Genomic DNA, 9400 nt, shown 5'->3' on the forward strand with positions numbered 1-9400 from the left:
ACCTTCTGGAGCTATAGAATTGATTAGTCCAATGGAGAACAAAAAAGGAGAAAATGAAGCATCCAAAATGTACCTTCCCCAACAGCAGAAGAGCTGAATTCAGCTGAGTGTTTTAAACTTTCCCCATACACCATCTACACTAAATGTACATCCCTGTCCCCATTATACCCTTTAAGATCTTCTTTCTGACCCCTGCAGGCCATTTTCCTAAGCAGGCCCAGACCTTCAAACTAGAATCAAGAGACTTTTCCCTACCCATTATTCAGACAAATGAAAAAGTCAAGTAGAGGAAGGGGGAAGACACCGATCACTGCCTAGCAGGCCGATCTTCCCCAAACTGGAGAGTGAATTCCTTGGCGTTCTTCATGAACTGTTCTGCGTTCTGAACGTACATGTCAGAAAGCTTTGCCTGGAGTGGTAGATCTGGGTTAGGAGTGTTCACTAATGAGATGAGAGCCTCCAGCACTTGATGCATTTTGGTAGGGACTGTCCAATTCTTATTGAGAAGTGGTAGGCACACTTCCCCATTCTCAGCCATGTTGGGGTGATATATCTTGGTTATGAAATTCAGCTGGGGAGGGCTGAAGGGGTAGTTAGGTGGAAAGGTGATTCTGAACTTGAAAGCCCTAAGGTTGTAGGGCTCTTGGTCCGGGAGAAGCAACGCTTTCCATATGAACGAGCACATTGGAGTTTTCACTGCCCAAGTCCTGAAGGTAACTCGGAAGATTTTCCTGCAGTGCCTCCAGCTCCTTCGCAGCGCGCTTGGTCGCTGTCATCTCCGGGGATGCAGCCGGGGGACTTCGAGCTGACCAAGGGGCTAGGAGGCTGGGAGGGGACCGGAGGCTGGGGGCAGGGCCTTGCCATTGTCTTTCTATTCTAAGAGCAGTAATTCTTATTACCTTTAAGAATCTTTGAAGGTGCTCAGAATTGATCTATACATTTGTTAAAGCCTATCTGACTGAGCATAAAACATAGAATGATAATCTCCCTCACTCAAGAAATCATAATTCCATTAATAATGTGAAAGTTGCTGTTTTGAATATTGTATTTTATAAAGTTAAAAGTATTAAAGAAATATTAACTCGTTGTAGTCCTAGTAGTTGTAGTAATATTGGTGGTGATGGCAGTAGTAGTAAGACTAGTCACATAATCTCTTTACCTCAGTTTTCTTATGTGTAAAATGTGGATATAAATAACACCTACCTCTTAGTGTTGCTGTAAACATTGAATAATCACTTAGCATATTGCCTATTACATAGTTACCACTATGTAAGTTCTAGTTAGATAGTGGTAGTAGTGATAGTAGTATTAATAGTAACAGGAGCAGTAGCAGGATTAGTGGCAGTAGTGATGGTGAGTAGTAGCATAATAGTAACAGGAGGAGCAGTAGTAATAGTGGTGTTAATGGTGGTAGTGGTTGTAGTGGTGGTGATGGTGTTAGTAGTACTGGTAATAGGAGGGGTAGTAGTAATTGTAGTAGCAGTAGTACTAGTGATGGTTATGGGGGTTAGGATGGCAATAGCAGTAGCAACAACAATATCAGAAGTGGGAGCACTAATAGTAATAATCATGGCAATTGTGGTGGGGGATATCAAAAGCAGCAGTGGTAGTAATAGTAATAGTAACAGTAATAGTAGTTTTGGTAATGGTAGTGACTATAGCGGTAGTAGTGGCAGTGGTAGTAGTAGTGCTGGTGGAGGTAGTAGAAGTAGCATTAGTAGTACTGGTGGTGATAGCAAGATTGTTGGTTGTATTGATAATAGTAGTTATAGTAGCATCGGTAGAGAAGGTAGTGGTAGGGGTGATAGCAGTAGATCCTGTAGAAGTAGTAGTACTACTAGTAGTAGTAGTGTTGGTTCATATTTGATCAGTCTCATTTTGGTTTCTAATCTTTTAGAATATTCTTAGATAATATTAGAGAATGTGTGTCCAAAATGTATTGTGAAATTCATCGAGTATCTTAAAATGACAAGAACTGCTTTCTAGCTAAGTGTCCCAATCCTACAGTTGTGTAGCTTATTGTTTAAACCCAAGAGTAACCCTTTGCATTCAATTTAACTTAACAAATATTTCTTAAGTATATATTATATTCAACCACTGTATTGAATGTTGGGAATCAAAGCAAAAATTTAAAGAGCTATTGCCCTTAAAGAGTGTACACTGTACTAACAGAATGTGACATTTACACAAGTTGCGCACTAGGTGGTAGATCCATTGTCATCTAAATGCCATGACATTTTATTTCAGCTTGTTAGATTTAACCTGTTGAGCTCTGCTTAGATACCATTTTTACTATCTTTCTCAGATTGGAATAACTTGTTAATTATATAATAATTTATATAATCAAGTCCTTAGCAAATGAAACCAATGAGTTATTAATTTAAAGAACTAAGTGAGGTAAAGACACGTTTTATTAAATAAATAGTTATATATTAGCACAACTCTTTGAAATGCTCAGCACTGACTCAGTAACTGACAAAAATTTAAGATTCCAAGAACCTAAAAACTTTGTGTAGTTCTGTACTTTGCTGATTATTAAAAAGATACCTCCATCACCTCCATAATATCTATATATCAAGGTGGGTCATGTAAGTTCTCAGTTAACAAAGCTGGCCTTTGACACAGTACAGATTATAAATACCGTTTTAGCAGAATTACTCACCTATCACAATGAAGTCAGAGTTTATAGATGCACTTGTTTTTTTCTTTTCAGCTATTTATTTAGCATGGACCATGCTGTGATTTATTCTATGCATTAACAAAAATAAGAACTAAGTTATAGTTTAAAGTAATTACTTTTTTTAAACAGGGCTTCTAGGGCAAATGCATTTAAATTGACTGAAAGACAAAACGTTTTGTAGGACTTATTCACATTTTAAATAATGTAAAGAAACTTGTCATCCTCATTAGCCAACTCCAATTAATTGTATTGCTACTATTTTGGGTCCATGAAACCAACAGTTTTACAAATGTAACAAAGTTCACAGGGTCTTTTCAAATATTACTAGGTACTTTTTGTATTAGGATAATGCTGTTGGATGAAATTTTTATCCTCTCAATATCCTTAATTATTATGTCTTTCAGGAAATCCTAAAATCACAAAATGGGTAAAATATCCAGATTATTTCCTATGAAATCTATCTGTTTATTCTGTTTGAATAATGGGTATTGTGCCTTTGTTATATGGTAATGTACTCATTTCCCAGATAAAAAGTCTTGTATGTGAATAATTGCATCTGTGCATGAATCTAGGCTAAATAAGCAAGACCTGTTATCTGCCCTTAATAGATATTTGATATTCTTTTGTTATTGTTGAATCTAAAAATTACTTTCAAAATGCAAAGGCTCCTGAAAAGAATTAGATTTGTTTTTAAAAGTTAGCAATTTTTTTGCTTCAAAAGCAAGTCGATTGACCAGTGTGACCCTGAGATTTGCAAGGAAAAAAAACAACAAAAGAAAACATTTTCATTATAATGAATTAAATAATATTTAATCATTATTTTGTATTCAAACACATTGTGAGATAATAATTATAAGGTGCTTAGCACATAGTAAGTGCTATATTAATGTTAGCTATTATTATTATATCAAATTAAGACAAAAGAAGTTACTCTTTCAGACATTAACAATACCAGCTCACCAATCACAATCAATGTTTTATATATTATGTCATTTACAGATGAGGAAACCAAGTCTCAGTGAGGGTTAATGTCATCCTTAGGATTATAAACCTAAAAAAAAGTCTGAGGCAGGATTCTATCACATATCTTATTGACATGTTCATTGGCCTAGACACTATATGAGGCCATTTATGAAACATCTATAATCCTGACAGTGAAATTGTACTAATTATATTTTTTATAGAAAAGAGTGGGATGAATTTTACCCTTTCTTGTCTGAAGAATTATTCTTTGTGGACTATAACAGATACAAAATCACCCCATTCACATATCAGCAAGCTCTTCCCACATTCAGTATTCAGTGACTGGCATGATGTATTCAATAATATGAAGGAGATTCTAAGCATCTGATTAACAAAGAATATTTGGTAATATTGGGGATATAAAAAGAAGAAACTTAAAATGGTCACTGCCCCAAAGATCTTACATTCTATCAAGGAAAGCACATGTACAGAAACTTGGGAGCCAAGATAGTGGAGAAAAGTCAGAGAAACTGCCTGAGCTATCCCCATTTTCTCTGGAACGAATGTTAAACCAAATGTCTAAGTGGATTCTGAAGTGTTAAGGACTCACAAAAAGATGCAGTGAAATAATTTTCCAAATTTAAGATAACTTAAAAGGATTTCAGGAAAGGTCTGTTTCACATGGGAAAAAGTGGAGCACAGCCCAATGCAGAGAGTGGCTAGGCAAGTCAGAAAAGGTTTTTAGCTATAACACAAATCAGCACCAAAGGGCCTTCCATCCTGACTCTGCAGGCCAGCAGTGAGGTCCCAAACCCCACCATAGAAGGCAAATTATGAGCCCCTGAACCCCAACAAAATAGGTGTGACTTGGCCAGGTCTACCCCAGAGCAATCAATGGGCAAGCCTCAAGCACCTGAGGCCCTTGTGTAGGAAGTCAGTGACCAGGGTGCCGGCCCTTAGCATAAGAAGCTTGGATTCGGGCCCCTGTGCCCCAGCAGCAGAGGTCATCTTGAAAAATCATGAAATAGGTTGAAAAATTAATAAGAAACAGAAAAAAAAAGCCCTGACCATTGAAGATACTATGGCAATAGGGAAGATCAAAACACAAACTCAGAAAAGGACAAGATCAAAATGCCTATGAGTGAAGTCTAAATGGAGTATATGAATTTGCCTCAAGTGCAAAAAGTCTTCTTGGAAGAGCTGAAAAAGGATCTTAAAAATCAAATAGGAGAGGTAGAAGAAAAAGTGGGAAAAGAAATGAGAATCATACAGGAGCATTATTAGGAAAAAGAGTCAATAGCTTTGAAAAGGAAGCACAATAATTGACTGAAGAAAACAACTCTTAAAAAACAGCATTGCCTAATGGAAAAGGAGATGCAAAACCTAACCAAAGATAAGAATTCCTTAAAAATTAAAATTGGCCAAATGGAAGATAATGACTCAGTGAGACATTAAGAATCAGTTAAGCAGATCAAAAGAATGAAAAATAAATTAGGAGAAAAACTAAAATATCTCATTGCAAAATAACTGACTTGGAAAATAGATCCAGGAGATATAATTGAAGAAGCACTGAATACCTGGAAGCCACAATTAAAAAAAAGACAGGATCTTTTAAGAAATTATCAAGAAAAACTGCCATGATATCCTAGAACCAGAAAGCAAAATAGTCATCAAAAGAATCCACCAATCACTTCCTGAAAAAGTTAGAAAAAGGAAAACTCCAAGGAATATTGTAGTCAAATTCCTGAATTTTAAGGTCAAGGAGAAAATGCTGTAAGGAGTCAGAAAGAAATAATTCAGATATTATGGAGTCACAGTCAGGATTACACAGGATTTTGCAGCTTCTACATTAAAGGACTGGAGGTCTTGGAATAAGATATTCTGGTAGGAAAAGGTGCTTGTATTAAAACCAAGAATCAACTACCTGAAAAATCCTCAGTCTTCAGGGGAGGAGATGGACATTCAGTGAAATAGGGCCTTTCAAACTTTTATGATGAAAACACAAGAACTGGATAGAAAATTTGATGTTTAAATGGAAGATCTAAGAGAAAAAGGAAAATGGGAAAGGAAAAAAATGTTATTTCATAAGATTAAACTGCTTTCCATACATGGCAAGATGAAGCGTGTAACTATTGAAAACTCTATTCCTTGTAGGGGAGTTAGAATGATTATATGTAGAAATAGGGTATGGGTGTAAGTTGACTTCTATGTGATGATATAAAAACAAAACTGGGGGGTGAAAAAAAGTATTGTACTGGGAGAAGAGGAAAGGGAGAGGCAGAATAGGGTAATTGTAAATGAAGAGGTGCAAAAAACTTTTTACAGTATAGGGAAAGAAGTGAGGAGGTGAATATTGTCTCAACCTTACTCTCATTGCTTTTGACTCAGGGAGAGAATAACATATGCACTCAGTAGGGTATAAAAATTTATCTTACCCTATAGGGAAGTAGGAGGGAAAAAGGGAAGGCAAAAGGAAAGGGGGGGGCTATGAAAGGGAGGGCAGAAGTAGGAGCTGAAAAGGAATAAGAAAAGGGGTGATGGATAGATGAGTAGGGATATTGACATAGGTGATGGTCAGAAACAAAACTTGTGATAAGGGAGAGGGTTAAAGGCAAGAGAAAAATATAATTGAAGGAAAATTAAGATGGAGAGAAAGCCACAGTGAGCAATCATTGCTGTAAATGGGAATGTAATGAAATTGCCCATAAAATGGAAATAGATAGCAGATTGAATTAAAGACCAGAATCTTACAATATCTTGTTTACAAGAAACACATTTGAAGCAGGGAAATACACACAGAGTAAAAGGTTCCAAATACTGGAACAGAATATATTATGCCTAAGCTGAAGTAAAAATAAAATCAAACAAACAAAAAAGCACAGGAGCAGTGCTGATCTCAGACAAAGAAAAAGCAAAATAGATTTTATTAAAAGAGATAAAGAAGGATAGTATATCTTGCTATGGGGTATCATAGATAATGAAGTAATATCAGTACTAAACATCTGTGCACCAAGTGGAATAGCATCCAGATTCTAAGAGAAGTTACATGAGCTACAGGAAAAAAATAGATAGCAAAAGTATACTAATGGGGGACCTCCCCCTCCCCCTCTCATAACTAGATAAAGAACTACACAATAAATAATGAAGAAGTTAAGGAGGTAAATACAACTTTTAGAAAAGTTAGATATGATAGACCTCTGGATATACTTTTTCTCAATGGTTGATTGCACCTACCCCACAATTGACCATGCAATTAGGGCATTAACACTTCACAATCAAAAGTAGAAAGGCAGAAATATTAAATGCATCATTTTTCAGATGATGATGCAATAAAAATTATATGTAAATGGAACATGGTAAGATGGATTAAGTACTAATTGGAAGCTGAATAATCTAATCACAAAGCATGAGTAAGTCAAACAACAAATCATAGAAACAATCAATAATTTCATCAGATAAAAATTATTATAAGAGAATATACCAAAACTTAATGATTCAGTCAAGCAGTTCTTAGGGGAAATTTTCTATCTCTAAATGCTTTCATGAATAAAATAGAGGAAGAGAAGATTGATGAATTGGGCACGCAACTAAGAGTTTAAAAAAATTAAAAATCTCCAAAAAATACCAAATTCAAAATTCTGAAACTCAAAGGAGAGATTAATAAAATTGAAAATAAAAAAAATATTGAACTAATTAAAAAAACCAACAGCTTGTCATATAAAAAATAATAACTTAATTTGATTTAAAAAAGAAAAAAAATAAAATCAAATAACCAATATCAAAAATGAAAAGGGTGAATTTGCCACTAATTGAAAGGAAATTAAATCAATAATTAGGAGGAAATTTGCCCAATTGTATGCCAATAAATCTGACAATTAAATGAAATGGATGAATATGTACAAAAATATAATTTACATAAACTAACAGAAATGAAGATAAAATACATAACTCCATTTTAGAAAAATAAATTGAATATGCCATCAGTGCGTTAGGAAAAAAAAATTCCAGGGCCAGATTAATTTATTTATTTTTCTGGAGGCACATTATTTATTTATTCTTTTTGTAATGCAGTTGGCATTAAGTGACTTGCCCAATGTCATATGACTTGTTTTTGTCTTAAGTGTCTGAGGTCAGATTTGAACACAGGTCCTCCTGACTCCAGGGCTGGTGCTCTATTCAATGGAGCACTTAGCCACACCTGGTCAGATGGATTTATAAGCAAATTCTACCAAATGCTGAAAGAACAATTAATTCCAGTGATATATAAACAATTTGGAAAAAAACAGGGGTAGAGTCCTAACAAATTCCTTTTATTACACAAATATGGTACTGATACCTAAACCTGGAAGAGTCAAAACAGAGAAAGAAAATCATAGGCCAATTTTCCTCATGAATATCAATGGAAAAATAAATAAATAAAATATTTTCAGAGAGATTACAGCAATTCATCACTGGGATAGTACTCTATGATGGGGGTGTTATTTATGCCAGGAATGCAGGACTGGATCAATATTAGAAAAATTATCAGCATATTTGATCATATCAATAAACAGTAAAAGAAATCATGTGATTATCTCAATGGATGTAGAAAAAAACTTTTGACATAATACATCAGTCATTCATACTAAAAACCCTAGAGAGAATAGGAATAGATGAAGTTTTTCTTAAAGTGATAAGCACTATCTATCTAACACCATCAACAAGCATTATCATTAATGGGGGACAAACTAGAAGTATTCTTAACAAGATCAGGAGTGAAAAATGGATGCCCATTACTACCATTTTATTCAATATTTGTACTAGAAATATTAGCTTTAGCAATAAGTAGAAAATAAATTGAAGTTATTACATAATGCAATAAGGAAACACAACTATAACTCTGAGCAGATGATATTATTGTATGCTTAGAGAATCCTAGAGAATCAACTAAATATACTTGAAACTATTAAAAATTTTAGTAAACCTGCAGGATATTTAATAAAACCAAATAAATAATCAGCATTTCTATATATATTACCAACAAAGCCCAGCAACAAGAGCTAGAAAGAAAAATTTAATTTAAACTAAGTTGCAGATAATATAAAATATGTGTTAGTCTACCTGTCAAGACTAACCCAGGAACTATCTGAACACAATTACAAAACACTTTTCTCACAAATAAAGTCAGATCTAAACTATTGAAAATATATCAGTTGCTCATCGGAAGACTGAAATAATATAATTCAAAGGCCAATTCTACCTAAATTAATTTACTTTAGTGCCATATGAATCAAACTACCAAAAATTTATAGAGTTAGAAAAAATACTTTAAAAATGTGTCTGAAAGAGCAAATTTTAAGAATATCATCAGATCATCTGAGCTAAACGCAGGTCAGCTGACATGTGCAAGAGGGAGAAGTAACACAAGATGAGGCTGGAAGGACTACAATATAAAGTGTTATGATTTCCAGATAATATATTTTGAACTCCACTCAACTGAGAAAAGAAATAGTGGGATGTGTTGAGTAAAGTGGTCTGACCAGATCTATGCAGAAGTAACATATAACGTATAACAGGCAACAAGGTGCTGCATACAAGCGATGCGTAAGCATGAGGACAAAAAGAAGAGGGCATTTTCTCTGTGGCCATCATTTCTTTACAGAATGATGTCAAGTCCATCCCTCTGTGTGTCGGTAACATCCAAATACCCCTTGCTGCCAAACAAAGGGATGAGATACACGGTGGGAAGGGCAATGTATATGATTTGTTCCTAAAACA

At 34.7% G+C, this 9400-nt stretch overlaps 1 pseudogene; it reads right to left on the reverse strand.

Annotated features, from left to right (window-relative positions):
- Positions 1-307: 307 nt before the first annotated feature.
- LOC138142424 (ubiquitin/ISG15-conjugating enzyme E2 L6 pseudogene) lies at positions 308-776 on the reverse strand (annotated as a pseudogene).
- Positions 777-9400: the final 8624 nt, after the last annotated feature.

The sequence above is a fragment of the Petaurus breviceps genome, unplaced genomic scaffold (genome assembly GCF_028583685.1).
Source record: "Petaurus breviceps papuanus isolate PSGF00001 unplaced genomic scaffold, PetGlider_PUasm1.0 90579, whole genome shotgun sequence".
Lineage (NCBI taxonomy): Eukaryota > Metazoa > Chordata > Mammalia > Diprotodontia > Petauridae > Petaurus > Petaurus breviceps.